At 43.4% G+C, this 26,541-nt stretch overlaps 2 long non-coding RNA genes and 1 pseudogene across 4 annotated transcripts; all 3 read left to right on the top strand.

Annotated features, from left to right (window-relative positions):
* The window catches only part of LOC123402604, a 113,607-nt pseudogene extending 93,369 nt beyond the window's left edge, over positions 1–20,238 (top strand).
* A 620-nt stretch (positions 20,239–20,858) lies between these two features.
* On the top strand, positions 20,859–24,478 carry LOC123402829. Of its 3 annotated transcripts, none has more exons than XR_006611353.1 (4): positions 20,859–21,426; positions 21,662–21,750; positions 22,457–22,580; positions 23,183–24,478. It is a non-coding gene; the product is annotated as an uncharacterized LOC123402829 (long non-coding RNA). The 3 variants fall into 3 exon arrangements; XR_006611354.1 differs by having other exon boundaries at positions 20,859–21,750; positions 23,183–23,249; positions 23,526–24,478; XR_006611352.1 differs by having other exon boundaries at positions 20,859–21,750.
* A 36-nt stretch (positions 24,479–24,514) lies between these two features.
* Positions 24,515–26,285, top strand: LOC123403391. Its single transcript, XR_006611465.1, has 2 exons — positions 24,515–25,111; positions 25,252–26,285. It is a non-coding gene; the product is annotated as an uncharacterized LOC123403391 (long non-coding RNA).
* Positions 26,286–26,541: the final 256 nt, after the last annotated feature.

Genomic DNA, 26,541 nt, shown 5'->3' with positions numbered 1-26,541 from the left:
CAATTTTCCATCTTCAATGGTGTGACAAAAACTCTCTACGGGATTCAAATGCACGAACAACTCTTCATTTCACGCAGTATTCCAGTGTAAACTTCTTCGGCTTCCGAAGCTATAGCGAGTTTCCCACTGGCCGTCCTCTCGTCTTCCTCCAGTACGCGTTTAAATTGAACCCTGCAATGCCCAAGCGTCACACTATTCCTTTTCCTCTACCACTTTTTGTCGCGTGGAGATGGCAGCTGCAGGCACGAAGGGCGGCGGGCCGGCGATCGGGATCGACCTTGGGACGACCTACTCCTGCGTGGCCGTGTGGCGTCCGGTGCACCAACGCGTGGAGGTCATCACCAACGACCAGGGCAACCTCACCACGCCTTCCTGCGTCGCCTTCACCGACACCTGGCGGCTCATCGGCGACGCGGCCATGAATCAGGCGGCCATGAACCCCGTCAACACCGTCTTCGGTGAGGAAAGAACTACCAACAGACTGCCACCTACGATTTTTTTTCCTTTTTAGTTGTAGCTGTTCTGTTCATTAATTAAGTTTCTCAGGATCGTGGTGTTGTGTGACGGCGCTTTGTGCGTCTGTTACATATGTTTAATTATTGCTTATTTAGATGATCCCAGTAGTATCTACAAGATGGAGATGCCCAAAGGCCAAAGCCTTACATCCCTGATATGTCATTTGCCAAATGCTTACAGCTAGCTATTTGATTCCAGCATCTTTTCTTCCAGGCTTATTCATATTGTTCTGTGCCATTTATTATTTAGTCACATTAAGAACCGTAGATAATGCTACCACGTTATAAAACCATCCAACTCACAAGCATTAAGAACCTCTTATAAGTAGCAGGATACTATATTGGATGACTAAAAAATGTAGATTAAATTCCCATGTCCGTCCAATTGCATGTGATTAAACTTGCGCAAAATGTTGTTTGATTACAGCTTAGAGAAACTAAAAAAATCAACATGTTTTAAGTTAGTGGAAAACTTTTGAGGAAATATAGTATGAACTACTCCCTCCGTCTCATAATATAAAAATGTCACTAGTGTCAAAAACGCTCTTATATTATGAGATAGAGGGAGTAATATTTAGTAAAAACAACCTGCAGGATGCATTTTTAAAATCATACAAAGACAAAAAAGAAAGTAACAGGAGTCCGAAGTTCCCATGAAAAAAAATCGTGCAATCAATGTGGTCCTGAGAACATTTGTATGGAGGATATCGGATCTTAATGTGTAGATATTTATATATGGGCAACATGCTGGAATTTTCCTAGTTAATTATAAGGAAAATATTTCATCGCAATAAAAAATTATAAGGAAAATATTCCCGCAAAAAAAACAAGGAAAATATTTTTAACATTAGTTTTTTTGGCTGAAATTGCTTTATTTTCTAACTTTACAAAATAGTTCTTTTTCTAACTGAAATTGCTTTATTTTAATAATTACCTTAAATTTTGGCCAAGCAAATTAATTCGGTGGATATACAGCATGATACGTCTTATTAAGTGATGTCCAGAGAAGGCTCTCTCAAGCTATCAACAAAGTTCCATAGGAATTTCTATAATAGCAATATTTCACTAGAATTGTTGAATATTTATATCACAAAAAAGGTTATGAACATACGACATTTTACTATAATTACCTCAATAAAAACATTCCAGTATAATGATTTATGCATCTAAAACTGAGAAATGTTTTCATTCCATAAAATGTTAACCCGACCTAGCTTATAAACTGGATGTAGCAATTTATATCTCTACTTATTTTTTTATTTATTGTGAGGGGAACCTACTATTTCCATATACCCATGGAAGCTCATACATTTCTGACATGCAAAAATTGAGTAGCTTAATTTTCTATATATAGGCATCCAGAGAAGTGTATTTTAGTGCACAAATTATTGCAAACTATATACCCAAGAAGAATTTTTGCAAAATTACATATTTAATTAGTGATCAACCATGTCACAAGACAATAAACATTAAATTTGCATTTGTGATGTGGACTTGTTTGGTGGAAATTCTTTGCGGACCTGGTATATTTGTCATATTACTGGTTTGTCCTTTGTAGTAGTCAGGTGGTCAATTATGTATGTGCTCTGTGATGTGGCTGGTGTTTATTGCAATGAAGTGAAGTTAGTCTTTTGGTCTCTAGTTTTCTTGATGTACCTCTAGCTTCGCGAAATGTACTATACTGAAACTATTTCATCATTTATTCTTCTTCAGACGCTAAACGACTTGTTGGTCGACGATTCAGCGAAGAGTCTGTGCAAGGAGATATGAAGTTGTGGCCTTTCAAAGTCATTTCTGGTACTAGTGATCGGCCCATGATTGTGGTGAAGTACAGGGGTGAGGAGAGGCAGTTCACAGCCGAAGAAATTTCCTCCATGGTTCTTGTCAAGATGAGGGAGACAGCTGAGGCCTACCTCGACACCGCCGTAAAGAATGTTGTTATCACCGTCCCGGTCTACTTCAACGACTCGCAGCGCCAGGCCACCCTTGATGCTGGCATCATCGCTGGCCTCAACGTCACACGCATCATCAACGAGCCCTCTGCCGCAGCTATCGCCTATGGTCTTAACAACACGTCCGTTAGTGGTGATGCAAAGACGGTGCTCATATTTGATTTTGGTGGTGGTACCTTGGATATCTCTGTCATAAACATTGACAAAGGAACATTTGCGGTCAAGGCCACGTCCGGTGACACCCACCTTGGATGGGAGGATCTCAACAACAGAATGGTGGAACACTTCGTGCTGGAATTCTTGAAGAAACACAAGAGTGATATCACGGGCCAATAGCTCGTGTGCGACGTCTTTCCTGCGAATTGGATGGAATGGGACGTTGTTTGATGAAATAGCTCTCGTGCGACGGTTTGCAGGAAGAAAATAGCTCACGGCCCCACATGCGATAAAACCTTAGTCAACTAGTCCAATTTGCGTTAAGTCATGTCTTACCTAATTTGGGCCCAAATTAATTAGCACCGCATCTCGTGAAACTGCCCGACTAGAGTTGTCCGAAACTGCCCGACATCTTCAGCTCCGACGGCGGCTACGGCGGAGGAGCCCTCTTTCTCGGCGTAGCCCCCTTTCGGCGGCAGCGGCGGCCATGGTGGTGAGTGAATTCGATACTCTAGTCCCAATCCCCTCCCCTCGCCTTGTAGATCTGAGCTCTCTGTTTTGCTTGGTGAAATCGATAGAAGGTGAGAGGGGGCGGCACGGTGAGAGGAGCCCATGGTCAGGTCGAGAAGGAGCCGCCAGATTCAGCTTCGAACAGGTAATGCGCCTCCCTTCCCGCCCATTTTGTGAGTGCGATTGAAGGCAATCTTTGCTCTGTCTGACGCTGCCCGCCCGCCTATAACAGAGGGGCAGGGAATGCTGCTCCTGAAACATTTGAATTTGCAATCAATTTCTTTCCATCGACGGCAAAATTAGTTGATGGTAGCATTGAGAACATTCAGAGAGACACAATTGTGAAATAGGAGGTTGATTGTGCAGAAATTGATCCCATTGAGATACAGTCGATGGAAGAGAAGGCAGTGAGGAAATTGGTGGAGAAAATTGGGGAAACCGTGCTTTGGGGTCCAGAGCAAGAGGTTTCACTATTGCGGTATGATCATTTCAAAGGAGAGTATGTCAGAATTGAAGATGGTGAAGATATTGTTGTTGAAATCGATAGGCAAGAGGGCTGGGCAAGCCTCAGGGCTGAATTTTTTGCTGAGCTCGTTGATCTGAATATTGATTCGAAGGTAGGTTATGTGCCGTCACACTTGGCTATGCAGAAGGCAGATGATGATTGGGCTTCGCAGAGGCAGATCGTTCCCATTATGACGGATCTAACAGTAATAGCCGTTGGAGCTAATGCACATGCAGAAGAGGGAAATGTTAATGTTGTTGATTGGAATGCAGTTGAGTTGGAGGAGCCTACTGATTTGGTCATTGCACCAATTGCTCATACTGAGATGGCCAAACTATTTGGCATTCCAGTGGATGACAGAGATGAGGAGGAGAAGGATGAAGCTAATACAAGTGATAATGATGACAGAGAATTGAGTGATGTAGATGAACAGTTGATGGAAGATGCTACAGATGATGTAGATGATGCACATGATGAAGAGCTAGTGCATGTGTATGACAAGGAAAACCCTGTCATTCGAGTGGGGAAGTTGTGGCCAAACATGGATGAGTTCAGGTTGTCTTTCAAGACTTACCACTACAAGAAATATGCTCATACATGATGTTTTTTAAGACGTCGTTGATGAATTCGTCATAAATCTACGACGATTTCATCCGAGATTGTCGTAAGCCGTTTGAGGCGATTAAATCTACATATAAATTACGACGATGTGAGTCAAAAACGTCGTAACCGCATAAGATGAGATCGTCATAACTTTTACGACGATTATAAAAATGTCGTAACATGTTCTAACTATGTTGACATGTCACTCGTGGGTCCATTATATGTCACGCGCCAAACACAATTAAAACGTCAAAAAAGTTGTGATTACCTCATTCGTCGATCCAAGAGAGTAGAAAAAATTAGAAGTTATAAAAAAATTGGAGAACACAATTACATGAGTTGGATTCCTATTGGTGGAAACGTTTGTACCACGGATCGATGAGGTGGCACGTATCCATCCATCCAGCTATCCAACCCACATATCCATCCATCCATCCACGAACTCCTCTCCCTCGCCGCACATATCCATCTATCTACAGAAAAAAGAAAAAAAAAGAAAAGGAAAAAGAGCCCGCGAGAAAGAGAGAGAGCTCACCCAACTCCACCAAACGCCACCTCCTCTCCCCCCCCCCCCGAACTCCTCTACCTCGCCGCCGCCACCTGCCATGTCCGCCTGTTCTCGCGAGCTCCGGCGGTGGGAAGCACTCCCCCGACCTCCCGACGCTCCGCGCCTCCTTCCCTTCCGGCCAGCATCGACGCCCAGGTTGGCCCCTCTCCTCGTTCGCCCCACCTTCTTGTCCCATCTGACCTAACCTTTTTCCTATGATTTTCTTTGCTGCAGATCCATGGCGCGGACGGAGGAGGAGCAGGACGGGCACCAACAAAGGAGCAGGACGGACATCCATCTACCCCCTAATCACCGCTGCCGCCGCTGCCGGCGTAATCCCCCTCTCCCCTGCTCTACAACGCGCGCGATGGCGACTACGACGACGGTTCTGGTGGACGTGCCCGCGGCCGCACCGGTGAGTGCCCACAACCCCTCTTCCCCTGGTCCCCTCTAGACGTCTGAATCTTCTCCTCGGTCGTTGCTGCCACTGGATCTGGCGACGACGCCCGTGGTTTCGCCGGCGCCCGTGCCCCTTGCCCGAGCTCCGCTGGTTAGGGTTAGGGTTTCACGAATCCGCGTGGGTAGGTTCCAACCCCTAACCCTACCCACCTGTTCCGATCCGCAGGGTAGGTTCCAACTCCTAGCCCTAATCAGTAGCCTCGATCCGCAAGGTAAGTTCCAAGCCGGCCGGTGTGCCGGATTTCTCGGTTCTTTGATGATTGATGCCAGCTTGTGTACAGGTCTTCGACGATGACGGCGTCTCTCCGCGCAGCGGCGACGAGGATCCTGCCTCCGGCGGGGCTTCACCGGCTCGTCCACACCTAGCTCTTTACCACTAGACTAGTTTCTTTAATTACTGCGCGCTACGACACAAAGTCCATGTTAAACGCATGCCTAATTTTCAATATATGTTCTGTACTTTAAAGGTTCATACTTTTGCTTGAGTTCTTGGATGTGTACTTTTGTGTTCCTTTGTTGCTTGGTTAGTACTTGTCATACTCCCACTATTGTATTCATATCCACACCCATCTTGAACATAAGAGAACGTGATATACTGTAATATCTTAGGCTAAGCAAGAGAGGTATTAGCTTAGTTCTGCGAAACTTGCCATGCCTTTTAGTGTATTTTTTTACCATTTACTTAATTGTTAACTGAGTCTATGCTCTACCTGTCGAATATACTATGTCATGGGAGTAGTTCTCAGCAATTTCATATACATCTGGCTTAATGGTACATTGGAAGCTGAACGTATAGATTACTTACTGACTCTACACTTTATTCTTCATTGTGTTCATTTAGATGATGGCCATATCTAGAATATTCTGTTCTGATAAAGCTTGCTGATCAAATAATATCTAACTGTCAGACTGTGCCTTCTTGTCATGACAGGTTTGGTTTGAAGCATTGACGCTTCGGTGATGCCGGCCATATGGAAATGTTTCTTTCTTTATTGGAAAGGTTTGGAGTAGCTTTGGTTGCAGCATTCAAATATGCTTGCAAGGGGCTAGTGAGTCCTTGCTAGTATTTCTCAGACTAGGATAAGTCTCATCTGGTTGGTATGCTCTTGCTTTCAGCTAGCAGCCGGTTCCATTTGACTCGTTTTAATTCCTACTGCATATGTACCAATCCAGACCTGGTGTAAGTTACACTTGACCAGAGTATCTTGCACATTTTCTGTCTTAATTCCTACTGCATATGTACCAATTCCTACTGCATATGTACCTCGTATTAATTCCTACTGCATATGTACCAATTCGTTTCTAAATCTGGTCTCAGTCTCACGCATGATTTATTCCAGCAGTACAAGTATGGATTCTGCTAAGGACAACATCTATCTTTGTTTTTCAGTCTTAAGTATGAATATTTTGCCTGCGGTTCACTTTTTCTCCTATAAACCCTGGAGATGCTGATGCATTGAACCCATAGTGCAGATTAGGTTCATAGATGTTGGTGTATCTATAAATTGTGACTCTTTAATTGTTTTACTTCCTGAAGATCTGGTAGCTTTCTTGTTTGTTCACTAGTTGATGGATTTTATTTGATTCTTGCATTTCTTACTCCTGTACAGGTTGTCTGCTAAATAAAATGGGATTTGCTGCTCTTTCAGGCTCGGATAGAGATGATTGCAGGAGAGTCTATTTGTAGGATGACAAGTTGTCGCATCTCGAGCATGTCTCATAGGAGAGTGGAATGAAGTTCACTATAGTGACAGTAGCAGATGTGCCATTGTTCTATTGTGTAATTCTGTTTGTTTTTGCTATATTCATGTGTAAGGAAATGTATTTAGGAGATGACTTATTGTGTTATGTAAACCTGTGAGATATATTACGTAATGTTATATGATGGATGATTTTAATTCGACTTGGAGTTTTCTTGATTTGAATATGAAATAGTGTTGGATTTAATATTGGACAAATAATTTGGTTGAAAAGGCCCAACAAATAGAAATGAATCCAAGTTCTAGAACAAAAAGTTGCTGAAATAAAAAAAAAGGCCAAAACTGAAACTGGACCAAATTTATCTGGGCCCTGTCTGTAAATTAGCTAAGGGCCAAAAAGAAGCCCAATAAGAAAAAGCCCAAAAAAATAAAACCAGCCCGTGTGATCAATTGAAATGTGTTGGGCTGATTTCAACCATGATGTTTTGATTTCGTCGTAATTTTGCCACGTAGGACTGGGTTTGAGTGCCAACAACGATTCATGATCGTCGTAAAGGTTACGACAATCCAGGAATCGTCGTAAAAGTTACGACGATTTTGATCAAAACGTCGCTGCTGTTCATTTCTGACGCTCCGTTTTCGACGTTTGGTTTTTCGTCGTGAGATCGTCGTAAATTAAAAACCGTGACGATGTAAAAACGAAAAAATAGCGTCGTGTATTAGCATATTCCTTGTAGTGTATGCAGTCAGACATCAGTTTGATGCCAAGACAGTTTGGACTGATAGAAAGAAGTTTTATGCTAAGTGCAGAGGTTTTGATGGTAGTGGTAGGAGGGCTTGCAAGTGGTACATATCTGCTAGACTGCAGCCTGATGGAAGTACTGTCAGGGTTAACCAAATCCCTAATAAACATACTTGTCTCACAAGTTCACAGAAAAAATCAAGCATGACATCATAGATTTGGGTTGCAGAAAAGATAACTCCAATCTTGGCCAAAACACCCAACACTACTGCAAAAAGACTCCAAGTAGACTTGGAGAAGTTGTACCCCATTAAACTGCATTATACCACAGTGTGGAAGGCTAAACAAAGGGCAATGAAGAATTTGTATGGTGATTGGGCAAACACATTTAGGCTGCTTTTCAATTTCAAAGGAGAGGTGGAGAAAAGGTCACCTGGCAGTGTTGTCGAGATAGATACTGAGGTATCATAGGATGGAAAGGTTTATTTCTCCAAATTTTTTATGGCTTTAAAGCCTTGCATCGATGGCTTCAAAGCAGGATGTCGTCCATATTTGCGCATAGACTCATCATTTTTGACAGGCAAGTGGAATGGTCAGTTGGCAGCATGTAATGCTCTAGATGGACATAACTGGATGTTTCCAGTTGCTATTGGCTTGTTTCAGTCAGAGATAGAGGCTTCATGGACATGGTTCATCATGCAGTTGAACAAATGCTTAGGGCCAGTGTCACCTTTGGCAATACACACAGATGCATGCAAAGGTCTAGAAAATGCAGTTAAAAATGTGTTCCCACATGCTGAGCAAAGGGAGTGCTTCGGCCATTTGTGGATGAATTTGATCAAAAAATTCAGAGGAGATGAATTTGGGAGAATGTGGCCAGCAGCAAGATCTTACACTAAACAGACACATTCATATCATCTTAGTAAGGTAATGGCAACATGTGAGGAGTTTGGTACATGGTTGGACACCTACCATTCTTTATTATGGTACAGGTCAGGATTCAACACTGCCATCAAGTGTGACCATATCAACAACAATTTGGCAGAAAGTTTCAACAACAAGGTGAAGCAGCTAAAAGATTTGCCTGTGCATGACATGGTTGATCAAATCAGGATCATGCTTATGCGGCTGTGGGAATTGAGAAAAAAGATTGCTGATTGTCTGCAAGGTGATAAACTTCCAGCAGTGGTGCAACAGGTGGTCAACAGAAGCAGAGGTCTTACACATTTGTGTGTTGAAAAATCATCACTATGGGGTGCTGAAGTTAGAGATAACAAGACTGGAAGGAGGCATGTTGTTAACACTGAATTGCATGATTGCAGTTGCCTCGAATGGCAGGCCACTGGTAAACCATGTGATCATGCCATTCTATTCTTAGCCGGCCAACCAAAGATAAATATGCATCCATATCTGCATGAGTATTATTCGGTTGCAAAATTCAGAGCTGCATATGCAACTCCAATTCCACCTCTTACAGATCACGAACAGTGGCCAGAAGTGCCGCTTGAATATTCCATGTGTCCTCCTCTAACAAAAAGAAAGGCAGGCAGACCTAAACAGAGTAGATTCAAAGCATGGTTTGAAAAAGGTGGGAGTAGTAAGAAGGGCAAGAAGGAGAAGACAGATGCAAAGCCAAAAAGGGCTCAAAAGGGTAACAAAAACAGATGCAAAAGGTGCCAAATACTTGGGCACAGAGAGGGATCCAGACTATGCATTTTCTCTCCTCCTAATCCGAGAAAGTATGTGCTTGTTTATCTGTGTTTGTTCATATTCTGATTTTGTTTAAATTATAAATATGTGACATGCTTTGTTGTTTTCAGGAGGAAGCTTCCAAGTCAGCCTATTGTTGTCGAACAGTGTTGGCCAACAAAAAGAGCAAGAGTGAGTGGCAGCAGAAGGCAAACAAGTCAGTGGATGGAACAGTTTGATGCTGCAAGTGTCGAAACTAAAGCTGTGCACACTGTCGAAACTGAAGTTGTGCACACTGTCGAAACTGAAACTGAAGCTGTGCACACTATCGAAACTGAAGTTGTGCACACTGTCGAAACTGAAACTGAAGTTGTGCACACTGTCGAAATTGTCGAAACCGAAGCTGATATCGAGTTTCATGAGGCGATAGCATCGAGTCCAGTGAAGAAAACCAAGATGATAAGTGAACTTGTGTGTGCAGTACAACCAAAAACAAGAAATGCCAAGGCGAAGAAGGGTACACGGCGTGGTCGGAAGAGATAGAACTGTTGATCATTTGAAATTTATGGCATGTAATAAAATTTGTTGGGCACTATGTACCCACATGTTTCCATCAAACTTGTTTGATTATTATTGTTTTCAAACTGAATTTGAAATTTGATGAAAAATAAAAATTTCAGTTTAAATTCAAATTTGGAGTAAGTTGAACTTTTGACTCGGGTATGATGTTTCAATGCTACCACAACAACTCAAATATGGTTGTTATGTCATCATTCTGAGCTCTTTTGTTAAGTTAGAGCCATGGTCATGAAAAATGTGTGACAAACGACCTCATAAGGTAGGGTAAACGTCATCTTCTTAAAGGCATTTTCCTGCAAATGTATATAAACCATGTTCATATATATATATATTAGGTTGCTATGCAACATAATAGGACTATGGGCACAAGTTTTGATTTTTTTTGATTTTTTTGAATTATTTGTGCTCATTTGAAAAACAGTCAACTTTTTCATAAAAACGTTGACCAACTCAAAATCAAAGTTTATATTTTTGTTTGCTAAGTATGTGATGTAAAATGACAATGTGTGTTGGTTATATATTTTTTTGATTTTTTTTTTTGAATTACTTATGCTCTACCCTAGATCATTCCATCAATAACATGAATTGTGTGAATCTTTTTCATTTAAACATGGATATAACATGAATCAATTTTTTTATAGCAACGTAGTTGCACCAGTAGACAGTGGGAGAAAGTTTCATATTTTTTTGATTTTTTTTGAATTTTTTGTGCTCAACCCTAGCCCAGTGCAACCCTAAACCCCGAAAACCCCATCCTAAACCCCTCCATAGTACATTGTACATTGTAACAAAATCTCATCTTCTTAAAGGCATTTTACTGCAATTGTATATATACCATGTTTATATTTTTTTTTTATTGCTATGTAACATAATAGGACTATGGGCACAAGTTTTGAATTTTTTTGATTTTTTTTGAATTATTTGTGCTCATTTGAAAAACAGTCAACTTTTTCACAAAAACGTTGACCGACTCAAAATCAAAGTTTATATTTTTGTTTGCTAAGTATGTGATGTAAAATGACAATGTGTGCTGGTTTTATATTTTTTTGATTTTTTTTGAATTAATTATGTTCAACCCTAGCTCATTTCGTCGATATCGTGAACGTGTGAATTTTGGTTTTAACCTTTGCATATAACAAGTTTCCATTTTTTTATAGCAACTCAGTTGAATAAGTACACAATGTGCGCTGGTTTTGTATTTTTTGAATTTTTTTTGAATTACTTATGCTCTACCCTAGATCATTCCATCAATAACATGAATTGTGTGAATCTTTTTCATTTAAACATGGATATAATATGAATCAATTTTTTTTATAGCAACGTAGTTGCATCAGTAGACAGTGGGAGAAAGTTTCAATTTTTTTTGATTTTTTTTGAATTTTTTGTGCTCAACCCTAGCTCACTGCAACCCTAAACCCCATAACCCCGGAAACCCCATCAGAAACACCGCCATGTTTATAGCCGTCGATCGTTGCCGAGTCAGCGGTTGGATCTGACCCAGTGATCCGTGTGTGCTGATTGGCTGGCGAGCGGGGGTTTGGATCGAGGGCCCAGGTGAGGGCCTGTCCGTTGGATCTAGTCAGTTCGGTGAAGATCCGACGCTTGGAAATGAATTGGTGCATGGATGTGGCGTACGCGCCTCTGACTTCGTGTGCTTCTTTGTTGCATGACGGGGCCCGTTGCATGACACGCGCCCGTTTTTCTGCATGCATGCACGCGTCGCATCAGAGCCATTAGCAGCACAGTCTGAATGGGCTCTGAATATGAGGGGGGAGTGCTCGACACGATGCACCGACGAAAGTTTGAACGGCGGGCGTGCTCGACGCAGTGTGTGAATCGGCGACGCACCCTCTCATCCAATAGGCAAACGCAAATGGGCGGCATCCATTAATTGCTGCAACTGAATCGACGAACCGCAACCATGCTATTTAACCCTCCTCTGCCCCCGCACCGTGCACATCTTCATCTTCCTCCTTGCCCTCCTCACATCCAAGCAACCGCAAGCCCCGGCATGGAGTTCCACGGCCCGACATTCCGAGCGCCCGGCACCAGGCCGGAAAGGATGTACCCCGCTGGGGTCATCGTGGAGAACGAGCTCCGGGTCTGGGCCATGTCGCGCTGGCGGGGTGGACGGGAGTTCGCGGGGCTCTTCCTTCGCACCCTCTATCGCCACCTCCCTGTGGGAACTCCGCAGATGTTCACCATCGACGAGTCTCGCATGGGAGGAACGGGCATGATCGTGCGCTTCCCCAACCCCTACGACGCCTATCACCTCCTCGGTCGTGTGTGGTTTGGCGGGTGCGAGTTCATCTGCTTCACCACCTACAACATCTTCACCGACCTCGACAGCATCTGGCCTAACGAGCACGCCATGCACACCCTCCCCTACAACATCCCGCCGGCCGACGACGAGGAGTGAAGACGCGCGCCCGTCGCCCCTCCATGCCGGGTTTATCTTAGTTTAATCTTTCTATCGCATCTGTAATGTTGAACACTATGTTATCTGTAAGTTTATTGTAATCGCCCGTACTATTGTGCCCTACGTACGTTTATGTGATGCCCGTGTTTATATCGGGCCTGTTTATATCTTATCTATGTCGTGCACATCTATGTGTTTATTTGGGGCTATACTGTAAGTTTATATATTTATCAGTGACGGTGACGCAGTGCACCAGGTATTGAGGCGGGCTCATCCTTTCTTCTCACCATTCATGGTTCTGTGTTTATCTTGTCACCATTCACCAGGAACTAATCTATCGTTTGGTTGACCCAGGAGCAGCAGGGCCCGGAGCAGCAAGGCAGCAATGGAGGGGGGGACAATGGAGCGCAGCCGCAGCGACAAGGGGCTTCGGTTTGGCAGCCAGAACCTGTTCCAGTCGGTCCCGTTCCAGCCAGAACAGGCGATTCTGTAGAAAATAACGGGCACAGCGAGCAGTAAGGGCCAGAAAAGAAGCAGCAGAACCTGTTCCAGCCACTGTTCCACGCATCACAGACGTTCCTCAAGTGTAGTTCCCCGTGTAGTACTTGCTCTGTACATTTTACAGTTGTATCTTGCAGGCCGCTTAGGCCATGTTTGTAAATGGGCCCGTTTGTAAATAATACAAAGCAGATTAGATGTTAAGATAAATGAACTTGGATTGTTGTATATATTCCGTCGTTTTTATTTCCTATTGAAAATCATACATGACCAGTCAATAATTTTGGGCCTGGTTATTCCTATTGTAATCAGTAGTACCTTTTGTAAATTACACCTTTAGGCCTGGTTATAATCCGTCGTTTTTATTTTGAGCCCAACATCTATTCGCCAGCCCATGAATAATTGTTTTGTACTCAAACTGAACTTTCTTTGGTCTCGCACTCGGCAGCCCAATTTTGTTTTTTTACTGCAAATTGAATTTGGGTGTGTACTCTGTTAACTGAAGAACAAAAAACAAAGGAAACACAACATGAAAATTGAATAATTTGTGTTCCAAAGTGCTAATTCATTTAAGATACATGAACTTGTCATGGCGCACAGATCACATCGTCTACACTGGACAGACCTAAATGCCCCCTCTAATGACGATGAATAGCAAGTAAAACATAAACAGAGCAATGACACAGCAATAACAAAACACTGCCACGATATTTGCTTGCTTCTGCAAATCGATCATCTCCCTTTGATTTTTCTTTATCTTCTTCAGTTCATCGGTCAGTTCAGACTCCAAGTACCTCGCCATCGGCACAACTCTACCCGCCCCTCTATCCGAGCTCCCCCAATTCTCCATCTGCGGCACCCCGCCCAAATTGAGCTCCCAGGTTGCGGCCACGCTAGAATCAATGTAGCCCTCAGATTTAATCCTGTGAACATATTCATCAATCCACTGAAATGTGTGCATTTCTTCAGGATTTGCAAACCACAAAATGAACCCTAAATCTCAAATTCGAGGACAAAAAAACAAAATATGGAGAAATCAAAGCAAACAACAGCGAAAGAACGGGCTTAGAACCGAGATCTAACCTTGCCATCCCGTCCTGCCATTGGTTTGCTCAAGCATTTCACAAACTCCCGCCCAAGATTGCCATTCTCATCAGTCTTAGTCACCAACCGTTTGAGAGGCTCTGGGCATGGGCAGTTAGGGCACCTTGTGAGCATCACTGGACCATACTGACGCCAGTTTGATTGCGTGGCCGAGGAGGTGGACATCTGCACTAGGTCGCCGGAGACCCGAGGAAGAAGAAGAATGGGGAAAGGGGAAAGCAATGGGCGACGGCGGACGGACGGGCAACGGGCGGAATCGCTTCTAGCCGCGACGAGGTAGGTCCCGCGCTTACTGGACAAGTGGTGGGTCCCGCGCTTACGTGGATACGTTGTGGGTCCAACCCATAACAGCTAATGAGGATATCACTTCAGCTTAAGGGCCATGTCGCACAGGAGCTATTGACTCGCTCAAAACTGTCACACGAGAGCTATTTCATCGAACAACGTCCCATTTCATCCAATTCGCAGGAAAGACGTCGCACACGAGCTATTGGCCCGTGATATCACTAGCAGTCCGAGGGCTCTGATGCGGCTTAGGACGGCCTGCGAGAGGGCCAAGAGGATGATGTCTTCCACGGCACAGGCCAAGTTCGAGATCGACTCACTCCACGATGGCATTGACTTCTACGGATCCATCACTCGCGCCCGGTTCGAGGAGCTCAACATGGATCTCTTCCAAAAGTGTATTGAGCATGTGGAGAAGTGCCTCGGGGACGCCAAGATGGACAAGTCACATATCCTTGACGTCGTGCTCGTTGGAGGCTCCACCAAGATCCCCAAGGTGCAGCAGATTGTCCAGGATTTCTTCAATGGGAAGAAGCTTTGCAAAAGCATCAACCCGGACGAGGCCGTCGCCTACGGGGCTGCTGTCCAGGCCGCCATCCTCAACGGCGAATACGACCAGAAGACGCTGGACTTGCTCCTGCTTGACGTCACGCCTCTGTCGCTGGGGGTTGAGGTAGTAGGTGGTATCATAGTTTTGGATTTCGTCCGGAAAAAACGGAAAATGACCGAAATTCGTCAATCTCGTCTGGGCCCGGATTTAGTGCGATCCGGTCAAATAATTTCGGCCTTTTTTGAAATTGCCAGCCCAGCCCACCACCCAAAATAGCCCACATATCCTACCTTGTTGTATAAATACGTGAACTCAGCCAACCCTAACCCTAATTTTTCGTTTTCCTCTCTAGCTGCGTGTGTGTGGCGGCTGCAGGCAATACGTGAAGCTCGAGGCCGGCCGGCGCGCCACTGCCGCGGCCAGCGTCGTCTTCGACAGTCGCCACTTGTCACCCCTCCTCCTTCTCCTTCCGATGGACCTGTGCGACGGCGGCGACCTGGGCTTGGGCGACCGGCGCGACCTCGAGAGCGCCCGTGCGCGCGGTGAGCGGGGCGACAGGCGCGACCTCGACGGCGCCCGTGCGCGCGGCGACCTGTGCGACGGCGACGGCCGGGACCTCGACGACCCCCGTGCGCGCGGCGACCTGTTCGACGGACGCGACCTCGACGGCGCACGTGCGCGAGGCGACCTGGGCGACTGCCGCGACCTCGACAGTGCACGTTCGCGCGGTGACCTTGGCGACGGCCGCGGCTCTGTGGACCGCATCAGGTCGAGTCTGCAGCACTGGAACAGCACCATCCGCGGCGACCACGGGCAGCCGAGTGGCAAGACAGCACGCCATGATTTGCAAGGTGAGCTACTCTGTCCTATTTAGATATGTAGAACAACATGCGTTAATTTTGGAAACTTGTTTTGCTGAATCCGATAAAAACAAGTTTCGTATAGTGTTCATTGTTGACATGGTGCTTATATTTTGAAATGTAGGACTTGTGAACAAAGACATAAATCGTGTGTGGAACCATGGTTCTAAATTTGAGGGAGGATTTCATTGTCAGTATTGCAACCTAAGGAAGAGAGGAGGAGGTGCAACTCGCTTTAAAGAGCATCTTGGCCATGTAGTAGGTGAAGTGAGAGAGTGCCCAAATGTTCCAAGAAATGTGAAAGATTTAATGAAGAATGCCGTGTATGAGACAAGGAACAAAAAGAGGAAGAAGGCAACTGATAAGCTTAGATTGGAGCGTGAGATAATGGATGGGTTGTATCATAGGGAAGGGGTGATAAACATTGACGATGATGATGATGCTGAACTTCAGATGGCAATTCGGGAGTCACTTAGCGACAAGAATGTCTCTCGTGCAGTTGAGAGGAGGCGTGGAAGTGGTAGTGGTGTCCGCGTCTCTGTTGGGAAAAGTAGCATCACAACCTTCTTCAACAAGGAGTTATCGAGCAACAAAGTATCAATGCAGCCCAAGATTACCACCTCTTTCGATCTTGAGTCAAGAGATGTACTCGGCCAATCTTGGGCAAAAAAATTTCACGCAAATGATATTGCTGGTCTGAAAGCTGACTCTCCATACTTTCGGGCAGCAATGAAGATCACTCAAAAGCTTGGCCCAATTCCTCTCCCAACTGCCAAGGAGATTGATGGGATATATCTGGACAAGAACTATGATGAAGCTGCGGAGTGGCTGAAGATTTTCAAACAAGATTGGAAGAACTTTGGTGTTACCGTGATGTGTGACTCATGGACTGGGCCTACTGGCATGAGTGTTATCAACTTCATGGTGTATTGCAATGAAAAAATGTTTTTCCATAAATCCATTGATGCTTCTGGTCAAACTCAAAATTCTGGTTAGTGTTCTATTGAAATGAAAATTGTTTATTTCGTTCTCTTGCATAGTGTTTTTCACTTGTTAACTATGGTAATCTAGTTACTTATGCTTTCTTTTTCTTGTTAATTATGTCTACTTATGATTTTCTGTTTTCTACTTGTTAATTATGTCTACTTGTGCTTTTCTGTAATTTTACTTGTTGATTCTGGTTGCTCATCCTTTTCTGTTTTTGTACTTGTTAATTACTGTTGCTTATGTTTATACGTTCTTTACTTGTTAAATATGGTTACTTATACTTTTGTGGTAAAATTTTGCAGAATTTATCTATAGACAGATTAAAAAGGTTGTTATTGATGAGATAGGACATGAGAATGTGGTTCAAATTATAACCGACAATGGTTCAAATTATAAAAAAGCTTGTAAAACTCTTGTAGAACAACCGGAGTACAACCATATTGTTTGGCAACCATGTGCTGCCCATACAATCAACCTCATGCTTAAAGATATTGCTAAGTTTCCGGAAGTTGATGTGATAGTTAAAAGTGCCAAGCAAATCTGTAGGTTTTTTCATAATCACAATAACCTGCATGATAGCATGAAAAAGAATGTTGGCGGTGAACTGATAAAACCCAATGCCACTCGGTTTGGGTACGCCTGCCTTTTGAGTATCAGCGTACCTAAGGGCTTTATAAAGTGGCTCTAACAGATTAAGAACCCACTCCAAGGCAGCCCACCACATATTACTAGATAGTAATGCCTCAGAAAACACATAATCAGCATCCTTCCTCCAAATACTTTTCTTCCAATCATCAGATACCATCCATTTCCTAAACTGATCCTTCTTTTCATGATAACTCTCAAGGAACATGAACACCGTACCAAACCGAGTGGCATTGGGTTTTATCAGTTCACCGCCAACATTCTTTTTCATGCTATCATGCAGGTTATTGTGATTATGAAAAAACCTACAGATTTGCTTGGCACTTTTAACTATCACATCAACTTCCGGAAACTTAGCAATATCTTTAAGCATGAGGTTGATTGTATGGGCAGCACATGGTTGCCAAACAATATGGTTGTACTCCGGTTGTTCTACAAGAGTTTTACAAGCTTTTTTATAATTTGAACCATTGTCGGTTATAATTTGAACCACATTCTCATGTCCTATCTCATCAATAACAACCTTTTTAATCTGTCTATAGATAAATTCTGCAAAATTTTACCACAAAAGTATAAGTAACCATATTTAACAAGTAAAGAACGTATAAACATAAGCAACAGTAATTAACAAGTACAAAAACAGAAAAGGATGAGCAACCAGAATCAACAAGTAAAATTACAGAAAAGCACAAGTAGACATAATTAACAAGTAGAAAACAGAAAATCATAAGTAGACATAATTAACAAGAAAAAGAAAGCATAAGTAACTAGATTACCATAGTTAACAAGTGAAAAACACTATGCAAGAGAACGAAATAAACAATTTTCATTTCAATAGAACACTAACCAGAATTTTGAGTTTGACCAGAAGCATCAATGGATTTATGGAAAAACATTTTTTCATTGCAATACACCATGAAGTTGATAACACTCATGCCAGTAGGCCCAGTCCATGAGTCACACATCACGGTAACACCAAAGTTCTTCCAATCTTGTTTGAAAATCTTCAGCCACTCCGCAGCTTCATCATAGTTCTTGTCCAGATATATCCCATCAATCTCCTTGGCAGTTGGGAGAGGAATTGGGCCAAGCTTTTGAGTGATCTTCATTGCTGCCCGAAAGTATGGAGAGTCAGCTTTCAGACCAGCAATATCATTTGCGTGAAATTTTTTTGCCCAAGATTGGCCGAGTACATCTCTTGACTCAAGATCGAAAGAGGTGGTAATCTTGGGCTGCATTGATACTTTGTTGCTCGATAACTCCTTGTTGAAGAAGGTTGTGATGCTACTTTTCCCAACAGAGACGCGGACACCACTACCACTTCCACGCCTCCTCTCAACTGCACGAGAGACATTCTTGTCGCTAAGTGACTCCCGAATTGCCATCTGAAGTTCAGCATCATCATCATCGTCAATGTTTATCACCCCTTCCCTATGATACAACCCATCCATTATCTCACGCTCCAATCTAAGCTTATCAGTTGCCTTCTTCCTCTTTTTGTTCCTTGTCTCATACACGGCATTCTTCATTAAATCTTTCACATTTCTTGGAACATTTGGGCACTCTCTCACTTCACCTACTACATGGCCAAGATGCTCTTTAAAGCGAGTTGCACCTCCTCCTCTCTTCCTTAGGTTGCAATACTGACAATGAAATCCTCCCTCAAATTTAGAACCATGGTTCCACACACGATTTATGTCTTTGTTCACAAGTCCTACATTTCAAAATATAAGCACCATGTCAACAATGAACACTATACGAAACTTGTTTTTATCGGATTCAGCAAAACAAGTTTCCAAAATTAACGCATGTTGTTCTACATATCTAAATAGGACAGAGTAGCTCACCTTGCAAATCATGGCGTGCTGTCTTGCCACTCGGCTGCCCGTGGTCGCCGCGGATGGTGCTGTTCCAGTGCTGCAGACTCGACCTGATGCGGTCCACAGAGCCGCGGCCGTCGCCAAGGTCACCGCGCGAACGTGCACTGTCGAGGTCGCGGCAGTCGCCCAGGTCGCCTCGCGCACGTGCGCCGTCGAGGTCGCGTCCGTCGAACAGGTCGCCGCGCGCACGGGGGTCGTCGAGGTCGCGGCCGTCGCCGTCGCACAGGTCGCCGCGCGCACGGGCGCCGTCGAGGTCGCGCCTGTCGCCCCGCTCACCGCGTGCACGGGCGCCGTCGAGGTCGCGCCGGTCGCCCCGCTCACCGCGCGCACGGGCGCTCTCGAGGTCGCGCCGGTCGCCCAAGCCCAGGTCGCCGCCGTCGCACAGGTCCATCGGAAGGAGAAGGAGGAGGGGTGACGAGTGGCGACTGTCGAAGACGACGCTGGCCGCGGCAGTGGCGCGCCGGCCGGCCTCGAGCTTCACGTATTGCCTGCAGCCGCCACACACACGCAGCTAGAGAGGAAAACGAAAAATTAGGGTTAGGGTTGGCTGAGTTCACGTATTTATACAACAAGGTAGGATATGTGGGCTATTTTGGGTGGTGGGCTGGGCTGGCAATTTCAAAAAAGGCCGAAATTATTTGACCGGATCGCACTAAATCCGGGCCCAGACGAGATTGACGAATTTCGGTCATTTTCCGTTTTTTCCGGACGAAATCCAAAACTATGGCTAGTACCCAGGAACACCACCATCCCCGTTAAGATGGACGGGAATTACACGACCGAATTCGATGACCAGACGAGCATACTTATCATGGTGTACGAGGGTGAAGGGGCACTGACCAAGGACAACAGGCTTCTGGGCGAGTTTACGCTCACCGGCATCCCTCCAGCTCCGAGGTGCATACCAAAGATAATTGAAAGCATCGAAGTCGAAGCAAACGGCATCCTGAAGGTGTCCGCGGAGGACAGGACGACCGGAAACAGGAAAAGCATCACCATCACCAGCGATAGGGGCGGGCTGAGCGCGGAGGAGATCGAGCGGATGGTGCGTGACGCCAACACGTACAAATCCGAGGACAAGAAGCAGATGATGAAAGTGAAAAAGGAACGTTGATGGCCATGAGGTCCTGAGACTGATGTATGCATCGTGCTTGTTTAATCCTAAAACCACCGTGCTTTTGATTTACATCGTACTTCTTTAATTCTGTAACTTTTGACTCTCCTGGGTCTTTGCCTGGATTGTGTTCCTTTTGTTTGCGCAATGCTTAGTACACTGTTTCGTTTGGGTTTGTTTGTCTATGTGGTGACAGTGAGTAACCGATCTGATCTCTAGTATCTGCATGAGTTGATGAAAAATCTCTACTCTTAAAAGGGCAGTTGGTAGCCGGATCTCACCGATCTTTTTTCGTCCATCGCTTTTTGGTTTTTTTTTCGTCACCGTTTTTTTTTCGTCACCTGATTTTCCGTCATCATCCCAGCAACCCCCTCGCATCCCACCCGCCCGTGCCCCTCCCCTCCATCTCTTATTAAGCGAGTGAAAAACAAGGGGATCAGAAGAACAAACAATAAGAATGAGGGATTGAAGTCCGTTTCCTTCGTATCGTATTTCAACGGATCGGGCCTCCGAGTTTTGACCCTGGGCTAGGGTTCCATCCGCCGCCGCCGCCCCCGCCCCCGCCCCCATCTCGTGCTCCGTCGCCGGCCCCGCCCTCATCTCCTGCTCCGTCGCCGTCCCTACTGCTCCACCGGCCCGACCTCTTGTTCGGGCACGGCGGAGGATGTGGTCGTGGGCCACCGCCGCCGCTGTTGTCGTGGAAACCTAGGGCACGGCGATGGGGATCGGTGCCGCCGTTCCTGCTCCTACTAAGAAGAGGCGCTCCTCATCGGCCCCCTCCCACGTCACTCCTCGTTCCTTGCTCGAGGTCTGGAGCGTCACGGACGCCGTCATCACCCCGCCCCGGCGCAACCCGGTGCCCGACAAGGATCGCTTGCGAGCCCGGCGACCATCATGTGTGCACTCTCGACGCACCATGTGGTGTATGCCACATTGCCGTGTGGGTTGGGCCTGCATGGCGTGCCGATCTGCAGCACATCCTCCGCCTCGTCACTGGCCGATCTGTATGCGTTTTCTCAGAGCTAGCCGTAAGGAGGCCGATGGCTTCCCGTTTTAGTAACGCGATGCTGAAGCGACAACACAAACACACCATGTTCTATTATTATTCCTTTTGAAGATCACACCAGGTTATATTTGTACACCATTTTTCTACCAGTAATTGCTGAGTATGTGAACACAATCATGTGTGAGCAAAAGTTGAACTATAAGTTGCGGTATTTGAGATGTGTACACATAGAAAGGCATCAATTCAATTAATCGTCAGATTCAGAATAGTACATGTACAGTAGCTTCTATCTCAATTTGTTTTTTATGTTGTTTGTGTCTGAATTAATTAGTACATTGACCATCGTGTTTGTTCAGCCTACAAGGTGATTACCACCCAGCAAACTATTGGAAAGATGCTGATAGCTTGTTTTTGAAGCTCTGAAGACATGAAGATTCAAGAATAGGTGTGGCTACATGCTTTCTATATCTGTCAGCTTCATAAAGCATTTTAGAGGGGTGCATTTTATTCTAGAGGTCCGGTATGCATATTTAATTGAAGATTATTTTTATATAATAAAGTTGATGAAAATTTGGACTTTAGACCGTATCAGAGAGAATTTTCATGATAAATTACTGGTAGTTTGTATCTTGGGGACATCTTCATGCCAACTTACGATTAATATTAGGATATGACCTCTCATGTGCCAGTTTTGAGATTTTGTTAGAAGTTCATGATTTGTTCTTAGTTCCAGCATGTTTTTTCACCTTTCTGTAGAGATTTGAGTATCACTTAAAGTTCTAGATGCATATAAGCTTATGAGTTAACTCAAGCTCACTTGATGGCTCCAACTAAATTCTGCAAAAAGGGCAGAGTGGATGCCTGCACCAACAACTTTATAGATTGAACTACATTTTCCTAGATGACTCAAATTTTAGAATGTGAGCATTATGTTTTGGGAATACAGTTAACTATTGAATCAAGTCAAGCTAAAAACAAGAGATTTACTGTCCGATATTGAATTTAATTCCTTTCTTGAAAAAGCACCAGAGATGAGTGAGGAGATTATTCAATATTGAATTTAATTTCTTTCTTGTACCCATGGTCGATCCACTGTTCCATACTGCAAGCTTGCACCTGATCAGGTTACTAACTTAATTCATTTTTGTTAGATCCGTCGATGAAGAAAACAACACATTTAAAGATATGGTGGTTGGTACTTCCAGTTTTGTTGTACTCTGTCATTTACCATTGTGGGAATGACACTGCTCTATTGCTTCCTTATTTAAGATAATGGTAATCATTTTTTTCATCCTTATATGTATTATAATTTTCTCCCCTTACTGTTGCAAGTTAGAGTGCAGCTTTCAGATAACTCTCTTTCCTTGGGATAGTTGGAATACTATGACTAGATATACAGTGGTAATGTTATCAGTGTTAGGCCCTTCCATGATTTCTATGTAGCATGTCTAGACTACCAGCGACAATTTTAGCCTCTTAGTGAAGTAGGTTTGTAGGGCATTGCTTCAATTCAAGAAAATTAATGGCCACAAGTGAAGTTGATAGACAATCAAAAGGGAGTTTAACCAAAGAGCTTGTGATCTTTACATGTGAATGGTAAACTGTAAATTTAGTGCTTTACTATTTTATACCAACAAAACAAATAACTTAATCATGGCATTGTTGGTTTAATTATTTTTATGCTCATTGAACCATATTTTGAAGCACTTATAGTATCTTGCACAGAGGATGTAGAACTCTTGCCAATTTATTTTACGGAGTTGTTCTTTGATAAAAAGAACTTTGCTCAGTTGCTCTTTGCCTCTCAATGTTATCGTTATTTAATGGCTTAAATTGTTGACAGCTTACCAAAAAATAATAATTATATGCGGATGCAGGAGCACATCAGTCATACAGAAACAATCATATGTTGAAGGAGGGACTTGGAACTTTCACTAAAAAATGGTAAATGGAGAGGCTCTGATGTTGAGATAAAAAGAAATGACCAATATTTCATTGGGAAGCGAACTCAGCAAGAAAAAATAGTATAATCCTTACATTTTTCAGATTACTCTTATTTGCTTATGCATGTCCCTGTACATGATGTTTAAACGTAGAAAAATATTCATTTGACACTGAATGACCGAAAATTATATTTTGTTTCTATTTCAAAAATTAATTGACTATGAATGAGGAAGATATATCGATTATTGCATCCTGCTGTGTTATTGTTGGGTGCAGCAATTTCACAACTCCGGGAAGAGCTTCTGCGGGAGGACGTCACCTCGGCATCACCTGCATCGACCTCCCCGATCGCCATCCTAAGGATGCGCGACCAACTTGCGGAGCAGGGCACGGTTGATAAGTTCACCGATTTTGACGACTCACTGTTCCCTTTCTCTGTCAAGGTAACGTTGCCCATTGTTACTGGGTTGTTAATTCATGAGGCCCCTTATTGCGGCTACATAGTCTGTTCATCTCACCTGCCTTCTTAGGAGAAACCATGTATTGAAGGTAAGCAATTCTTTGTTTACATTTCATTTGTTTCTTCCTGCTGCATGTACGATTTGCTTTGGAGTTATTCTGACTACCTGCATTAATTCTAGATCCTACTTGCACAGTTGGTTGTAGTTTGTGTGTTGAGAAACATCTCCTAATCAAGTATACATTAATAGTTGCAACTTCTGTTTGTTGAATGTGCCATGATAGCTTTAGGCCTTTTGTTGTACAGAACTGCCAAAGTAGGTGACAACCACCGGCAGCTCAATCCTTGTTTTACTCGACACTGACAAGCTAAAGTAAATGCGGAGCCAAGATCTATTGTTGTAAGCCTTTTGAGGGGTTATACAAAGTAACAGTACTGCACTATGAGTATGCCCTTAGTAAGCTCTGATTTGCCCTTTTCTGCAACACTAGGTTATAGAAGGATGAATGGTGGCAAGTAGGACACCACTATCTGAGATTGCAAATTTAGGACCATGGTGGCACACAAAAAAGGAAACTTGGTCTGAAACAAATTTCCAAATGCTAGGATCAACATTTCTTTTCTAGAGCATCTCCTTCTCGGGAAAGTTGTTGTCGAGAAATTAATTGATGTGTTCCTTTTTTTAGGAAAAATCGATATAGACCTTGATAGCTACTCCCTCTGTAAACTAATATAAGAGCATTTAGAACACTATTTTAGTAATCTAAATGCTCTTATATTAGTTTACAAAGGGAGTATAATATAATGTTTTAGTATGGTGTATTTGTAAGGTACAAGCCATTAATAATTATTGGTAGTAACATGTGTGTATATTTTAAACTTACCGATGATAATAATCTTTCATAAATATGGGGGTGTGCAGATAATTTGTTCTTTCTTCACTTCATTGACAACGGGGTAATAATCTTTAGTCATAGTGTTACACAACTTATCAACGGGAACAGAGACAGTTATCAGATAATGTACACCAGCTTTAATGGGAACAGAGACAGTTATCAGATGATGTACACCAGCTTTAATGTGATAGAGGATCATGGTGGTCGATGGATTCTGCACCCTGTAGTAGACTAAGGAAGGAACATTATTTATGTAACACAATGATACTCACAGCACCCCTGCACTATGTGAGATTTAGAAGTTATTCAAATTAGTGTTTGTTGATAACTGCAAATTCCGTTTGTCTGCTTCGTATTTTTCTATCCCTGCTAAGGTACTAATCCGTTCTTTGATGAGCTGTTGATACTGTCGGCGGATGCATCTATGTGCTAATTTGCTGGCACCAAGCAGACATAGCCAAACGAGCTGCGGGCACCAATCATTTGGTAGTGGACAACAACACCAGGTTTGTTAATTATTCAGCAAGTCACAGATTGATCTCTTTTTCGATTGGTTTGGAGTGACTTATCAGGCCTACCACGCAATCATAGATTTATCTTTTGATTTATGTTGGTGGATAGAAACATCATTTCTAAAGTTTTCTAGGGGTTGCACTGGTGCACAGCTTGTTCAGTGATACCAACCCTTCGAGCGCCCTCAACCATTAGCCAACACTTCTTCAGTTTCTCACCACATGTGAGTCCTCTTTGCACCAGCATTATTGTTAATCAATGTATGTGCTGGTAATCAAAGTTTAGATACATGCTACTAATGCTAGCACACTCCCCATGTGGACAGAGCGGCGGCCGAATGATATATTAAAAAAAACTGATTTGGCAGAATAGACAAAACTTATTATGGACAAATAAAGATGCATAATTTTCCTAATATGTTTATTACCGTCGTTCCATGCATCGTTCAGGGTAAAAAAGCCCAGATCATGAGTTTTTCCTTGCATACTTATCCATGCCTGATGGCACTACACCGCATTAGCGTTCTTTAAGTTTGTCCTTGTATTATTTCTTATTTAGGGTAAAAAGGTCCGGAAAAAAATAAATGATGAATTATAGTGTAGTCATTCTTGTAGTCAAAGATTATGTTTAAAATGATCATCACTTGAGATGCTGCCAGCTTGCAGGGTCGATGAGACATTAAATTGTCATATTGCTTTTCCCTCTTATTCACATGCTATGAAATTTCTTGCGAGTTGTACCATTATTTTTAGTACTGATTAATTCCCATGAATACCAATGGTGAAATATTCAGTCCTAAGTATTTAATGAGATCCGTATCGCTGGCAATCTTCATGAACCTATCAAGGAGAACATTGCAATACTAATTGTTGCACAAGTGTTCTCATCGTCGGCTAGCAAGAAGAGAGTATGATTGTTCAATGCTCACCCTTGTAAGCTTGATTTACGAGGAGCTTCTCGGTGTTGTACATGTAAGGTGTGGAAAATATAAATAGAATCTCTTTATTCATTCTTGTACTGTACCTCCAATTCATCTCCCACGGTTCAGTAAATTTCAATTGTATGCTTAAATATTAGGAAGCCATCATCTTCAAAAACATACTGCTACCTACTTAAAACATATTTTCTTTCTTTGTGTTTCCGATAAATTGTTTGAAAAAACACGCATGCAATAGAAGTTGCAGAACCTGTATTGGACCATGCTGATTTGCTCTGTGCATTTTTTTCAAAGAAATAATACAGTGGGTTCCAAGGTATTTAGAATTATGGCTTGGTGTGCTATTACATTTCCCCGAATCGGATGCTATATATATTTTCTATGGGAATTCATTGATGAAGTTCCTTACAAAAAGTTGTATCTTCGAAATGAACAAACTTCTTTTTGTAATTCTACCATCCATTCTGATTTTGAGGCAAATATACA

The sequence above is a fragment of the Hordeum vulgare genome, chromosome 6H (genome assembly GCF_904849725.1).
Source record: "Hordeum vulgare subsp. vulgare chromosome 6H, MorexV3_pseudomolecules_assembly, whole genome shotgun sequence".
Classification (NCBI taxonomy): Eukaryota; Viridiplantae; Streptophyta; class Magnoliopsida; order Poales; family Poaceae; genus Hordeum; species Hordeum vulgare.
Note: the sequence above shows the minus strand (reverse complement) of the source record. Positions and strands in the feature narration are given on the sequence as shown.